The sequence below is a fragment of the Rhagoletis pomonella genome, unplaced genomic scaffold (assembly GCF_013731165.1).
Source record: "Rhagoletis pomonella isolate Grant_MI unplaced genomic scaffold, Rhpom_1.0 Rhpom_scaffold_00005, whole genome shotgun sequence".
NCBI lineage: Eukaryota > Metazoa > Arthropoda > Insecta > Diptera > Tephritidae > Rhagoletis > Rhagoletis pomonella.
Window position 1 is genome coordinate 55727694 of NW_023458559.1, and position 6000 is coordinate 55733693.

The 6000-nt window shown below is 34.0% G+C and overlaps 1 protein-coding gene across 1 annotated transcript in view; it reads right to left on the reverse strand.

Moving 5' to 3' along the window:
• Window positions 1–4181, reverse strand: part of LOC118739260 (ankyrin repeat and BTB/POZ domain-containing protein 2-like) — a 76013-nt gene extending 71832 nt beyond the window's left edge. The window contains exon 1 of the mRNA XM_036470487.1: window positions 4154–4181. The gene's annotated coding sequence lies outside the window, so the exon portion shown is untranslated. The remainder of the gene's footprint in view (window positions 1–4153) is intronic.
• Window positions 4182–6000: the final 1819 nt, after the last annotated feature.

A 6000-nucleotide genomic window follows, 5' to 3' on the forward strand; every position in this document is an offset into this window, starting at 1 on the left:
AAAACGCTAAATGGTATTCCTACGATTTAGACGTGTTGCAATTTTAGTTACGCCCGCTGATGCTCAACCTCTTTGAGTGCCTCCAAATTTTTCGAACATTCAAAAAACTAATCATATTTTTTTTCGGTTTAGTGGCGACAATCACTTTTTATTTATTTTTTCGTAATCATGTAATATTAATGATACTCCGCTTTATGTCTGTTGCCACCAAAAATAATGCTTAACAGCATTCCTGCTTTGTTAGCCATATTTTATTCAGGTGGGTAATTTGTTTGTGGCCACAATTATATATTCACTCGTTCCCCGATCAAAAGCCGAAGGCACTCGCTACTACATACATACATTAAAGTTTACTTTGTTCCCTTTTTGATCAGTGTTTTCCATTTTTTGATGTTGTTGTTCATCTTTTTTCCTGGTTTCAGGCATCGTTTGTTGTCCATGTTTGCTGGCTGCTTCCAATCAGCATACCATGCATGCTGTGCATATGATTTGTGGCATTCGAAATTAATAAAGAAAGTAAGTACATATGTACCGGGTGGTGCGTACGTGAGTTGACGTGTGCACAAGCACATGACGAGGCCGGCTACCAGTTTTACGTGAAATTAAGCGCTGAATGCAGGGGCACAATGCACTATGGTCTCACAGCTACTGTTTGCTGGCCAAAAGTCATTTTTAAAAGTATCGTTAAATTGATTTTTTTTTTGTCCCTTCACTAAACCAATTCTCCAGAGTAAAAAACTACGTACTCATTATTTTCTTAAAGAGTTTTTTCGTTGAGATGTCAACTGTTAAAGATTACATTTCCATTAAAAGTTAATATATTTGTTTCTTTCGTAGTCTTCGTTAGAACAATACCTTCGAGTTAGAACAATACCTTAAAAAAGAGAATGGAAATGAATACGAAGGTAATATTTGTGTGATTAACAAAAAAGAAAACTAACATATAGCTTGCTAAATAAAATAAAACTCATTTTCAAAATGAACTCTAATTTGGGTAATAATATTCCACTTAAAGTAGAGCTGTTAAAAATTTGTTTTCATTTGGCGGTCATCAAGCTTTGTGGGCAATAAAAATGTCAATTTACAGTTTGTGGGCTGAGAATCATGTAGTACTTTTTTGCATTTTTTGAATAATGGGATTTTTTCTTAGAAATCTTCCACACGCCTTATTGCGTCCGCCATTTTCAATTTCAAAAATCTGTCCTCAGATTGGTGGTCATATTGAATGCGCCATTTTGAATTTAAAATATCTGCTATCAGACTCCAAATCAGGAAAAGGAATAAATTATAAAATTGGGCGCCATATTGTATCCGCCATTTTAAAGTCCAAAAATCTTATATTAGATTCGACATCAGCGACCTTGAAAACCCCGCTTATATATGTATAAGTTTTTGATGAAAGGGAGAGAAGTACAAAATTTGGTCGCCATATTGGACCTACTATTTTTAATTTCGAAAATCTGACATTTTATTCGAAATTAGCGACCTTAAGAACCCCCAAACACTAAGTCTGAAACCAATTTGGTTACTGCTCGACTTTTGACCAGCAAATAATAATCGCCAGACCATAGTGCAGTGTTGCAATAATGGTGAAGTGAATTGAGGCATGGAATTTGATTTAGATTACGACCTATCAAATAATGGCATCGAACGCAAAACGAGCTTTCCAAAAAGATGCAGGCATTTACCATTTTATAGAGGGTTGCCACTCATTAAGAAATTAATTGTTTAACGTAAAAATTGGTAAATAGATTAAAATAGTATTGAGCGCATATCAAATGCAGATCATTTGCCAATATTGTCAACATAGTTTTAAGAAGATTGCCAGCTGCATGAAAAATAAAGGAAAATCTATAGTATTTGCAGCAAAAGAAACGCTTGGATTCAGACCAAATCGTGAAGGAGGTTGTCCCCTACTTCAGCAAGTAAAACATATTCAATAAAACAAGTTTTTAAATATATGGCATTACTATAAGTGACCATTAGGTCAAGGTGCAGATATGGTATTTTCAGAGACTGTGGTCGATAGTTTTAGTAGCTTTAATTAAAGTATAAGTGGAAGGATCTAGAGCTCCTTATATATCTACTGCAAAAACAATGCGATTTTTTGACACTTTGACCTCATTCTCGAAATCTGGAGGCGATGAAAACTTTTACTTTACTTTTAAAAAATCTAGCGAACCCAGCTTTACCATTTTCCGCAGCAAAATTTTCTCCCATTTACGCTGGCCTGTGTATTCATTAACGTCCAATTTCGAAAAATGTATTATGGCATAACTTTTGAAGCACACCATATACCGGTTTGAAATTTTATGGGCAATTAGTACTTATGTGGATACTTCATATGTAGTAGGTACCTAAAGTGTGATTTAAAAAATAACTGAATGGCAAGCAACTAAATGTTTGGAACTCTACTTCTCATAATTTTCAAAATTTTCGGTTTATCGCGTATAGTTTTTGGAGCATTTCGTTTTAAAAACTTTTTAAGTATGCCTTGCAATCTAGAAACAATTATGAATAATTTGATAACTTAGTAAGAAAAAATATCTTAATTGCAGACACATTTGGAAAATACGTCAACGTTCTAAATCTTTTTATAAAAAAACTGCATATGTGAGGTTGTATAAATTATTATCTAGAGAACAAAAACACTCATATTTCAAAATGGATATTTTTTTTATAAAGCAATGGCATTTCTGGCTAGTATATTTTCGGACGAATGGATAAGGATTGAGTCAAGAGCTTGTGTGAGAAAATCCAATTTTTGCCAACAAATTTCAGTTACGCGGTTTTGTAGAACGACGATACGTAGTTTTCTATTTTAATCTGCGATATATGGGTTCGAATTATGAAGTTTAATTTTTATAAAGTATAGAGATATATAAAAAAAAAATATAATAAATTTTTCAGAATAATTAGCGTTGTCAAATGCTGACAAATTTCACTCATATATATGTATGTACACTATTTATGAATCTTTACCAAGCTTTATATATTGGCAACTCCTCTAGCATAAAAATTCCCTCAAGGGTTATTGGGGAATCAGTTGGAGTGACAACTATGGCCAAGGGGCCATATATAGATCTGGGTCGTTTCGGTTACGTAGACCCGACGTTGATGAGAACGTTTTACTACTGTCGATCGGTTTTGTTGCAGATTTTTTATTAAAGCTACCTACCAACACAATTAACACCGGGACACACGCTTTGTGTGCTCAACACCGGAAGCACTTCAACACGTTTTATATGCGTTTGCAACTTTTTGAGCATTATTCTTTTTTTTCTTTTATAAAATATATTTCTTCATTAATTTGTATGTATATTTCTATATAAGCGTTTTTAAATTTCATATTTACTTCTCTTTTTGATCACCAAAATCTGAAAAAAAAATTATTTCCCAATTGACTTTAATAAGAAGTATTTGAGTTGCTTGCCAGAGCTGCACTGTGGAGCAGTAGCGGTAACGGTACTAACTTCTCACAACCTGATGAATAATTTGTGCCCATCATTCATTACCGCAATTCGGCCAACCCATCTGCTGTAGTTGTGCCACCTTATCGGTTAAACGTTCTACTCTTTTCTTGGCCAAGCAATCTTCGCTGTTCGCTTATGTTAAATTTCACCTCATTTCCCGACTAATAATAGCCTTCACGCAAATAATTTGCTGCAAGTTTATGTTAAAACGGAACTGATTGTTTTATGGAAGAACATTCTAATGGAACGGGTTTGTACGGGCAAATATGATTGCGAATGCAATATTGCGCTTAGTTCGCTTAGAGGTTGAATGCGTATCGTGTGTTAGTTATTGGAAAATTATTACAGCTATCAACAAGGTTTGCTCATTCTTAGTGGTAACCTATTTTTTTTTTTTTGTATTTTCTTTAGTAGCACAGGATGTTGCGGAAGTCTTTACAGTACGTACTTACCATTAAACTCGTTACAAATAAATATTAAAATTAAAAAGCTATTAAATAATTTAATGAGAAAAATAACTGCTGAATAGTGGAAAGACTTCTTGTAGATGCATTGTCATACTAGTCGAAAATATAATAAAGTAGAAAATTTTAAAATTAATAGCAAATTTTTTAAAATTTTTTTGGAGCACTGTGGTAAGATTTTTGGAAATAAATATATTTTGATTATCACGAACTTACCTTGATTAGTGACGCATGGTGAATATCTGAAAAAATGAAATATAGAAAAATTAGTTCGGGCTACTGACTTAAAGGAATAAAACAAAAATAACGAAGAACTATTTTTTCACTAACGAATATATTTTCGGAGTTTATATGAAAAATGAAAACACAGGCAACTGAAACGGTAAGAATGTTTATTGAAATTTTGCGATAGGTATTGAAATAAATTTAGTCATAGAAAATTTCGTTATCGAAAGCTATCAAGTTACCGAAACTTATGGAATCATCAAAGTTTGTAGCTATCGAAATTTATCGAGTTATTCATGTTTATTGAGTTATCGCAACGCATCGAGTTATTCAAATTGATCAATGTTTATTAAGCTGTCGATATTTATTGACACAGAAACTTAAAGCGCAGTTACCCACCGGACGTAAAACAGTAAACTTAATACGAGATATATACATTTTCTTAATTTTTTTGAATTATCGAAATTTATCGAGCCCTCGAAATGCACAGTTATCGAGATTTATCGCAATTAGTCGAGTTTGCGAATTTTGTTGAGTAATCGGATTTTAGTGCTTTTAAAATTCATCGCTTTATCGATATGCATCAAATTATCGAAATTTATAGTTCAACAGTAAAGGTGGACCTTCATAGTATGCATACAAAATTTCTTATAATCTCATGAGTTGCTATGAAGGTGCTGCTTTACAAATTTTTGTATTAGATTTTCTATCAAATGCACAGATACGTATGTACATACATTACGCATACTATGAAGAATCGCCTTAACTGACACTCCTAGTGTAGAGTATTTTTTGTGTTCTTTGTTTCATGCCCCATTTCAGAAGCTTAAATTTGTGTTATGTATGCAAATTTAATTTGAAAATAAATTCAACAGGTTACTTTAGTACCCTACTGTTGCTTACTCATAGTTCCGTCTTTATTAAATGTTATATCAAAGGACTTATCCAGTCTGATTTTGGTGCTGAATATAATTTGGCCTTAGGAGAAATCGTTCAGCTTTGCTCAAGTTAATTTGCTCTTTCTGTTCACGTTTTTAATGATACGGCCTAGTCTAGATTCCGCAAAATTTTTTTACTAATAAAAAATATTTTATTTCAGCAATATTTTCCCTACAACACCAAGTAAAATAAATAATGCTCATCATATCTGCCGTCCTTTAGGCCAATCAAGTGTGCACTTAACCTACCTGTTTGACCTCTAACTCTAAGTAAAAATTTATCAGTATTTATTTATGCCAAAATATGCAGCCGAGTCGCGATGAAGAATTGCGTTGCATGCAGTGGCGAACAGTAAACACCCACAAAAACCCACTCAGCTAGCTATGCCAGTTATGCGCCGCTCGTATTGCACCTCATAAATTTGAACGCAATCAATACAAAAAAAAAAAATAGAGCTGAACGGGGAGCAAACGCAGTGCCAAACGGTGACGGTGCAGTGTAATGGCCGCAGGACTAGAATTTAAATAAATTAATAAACGCTTTGATATGCTACAGGCACAGTCCCAGTCACAGTTATAACTAGTTAAGTATAAACAACACTCTGTATAGGAGTTGGCGTCGGCGTGAAATGCACAGTTAAAGCCAAAGTCAAAATACAATAACTGCCAGGCATATAAAGCGATAAAATCACTCGAGACAACGAATGAGAAATGTGAATCGTAGTTTAAATGCAAGCGATCGTGCGGCTAATGTGGAGTCGCAGCGCATGCGCCGTGAGGTAGGTGGGGGTGGGAATGGTAACAAGCGGCTTGCGAAGAGAGTGTTGTTAGCCATTCTTTCTGCGGAGTATCGCGGGGTCATTATCATGCCAACGAGAAAGGTGTAGAATAATTGCAGAC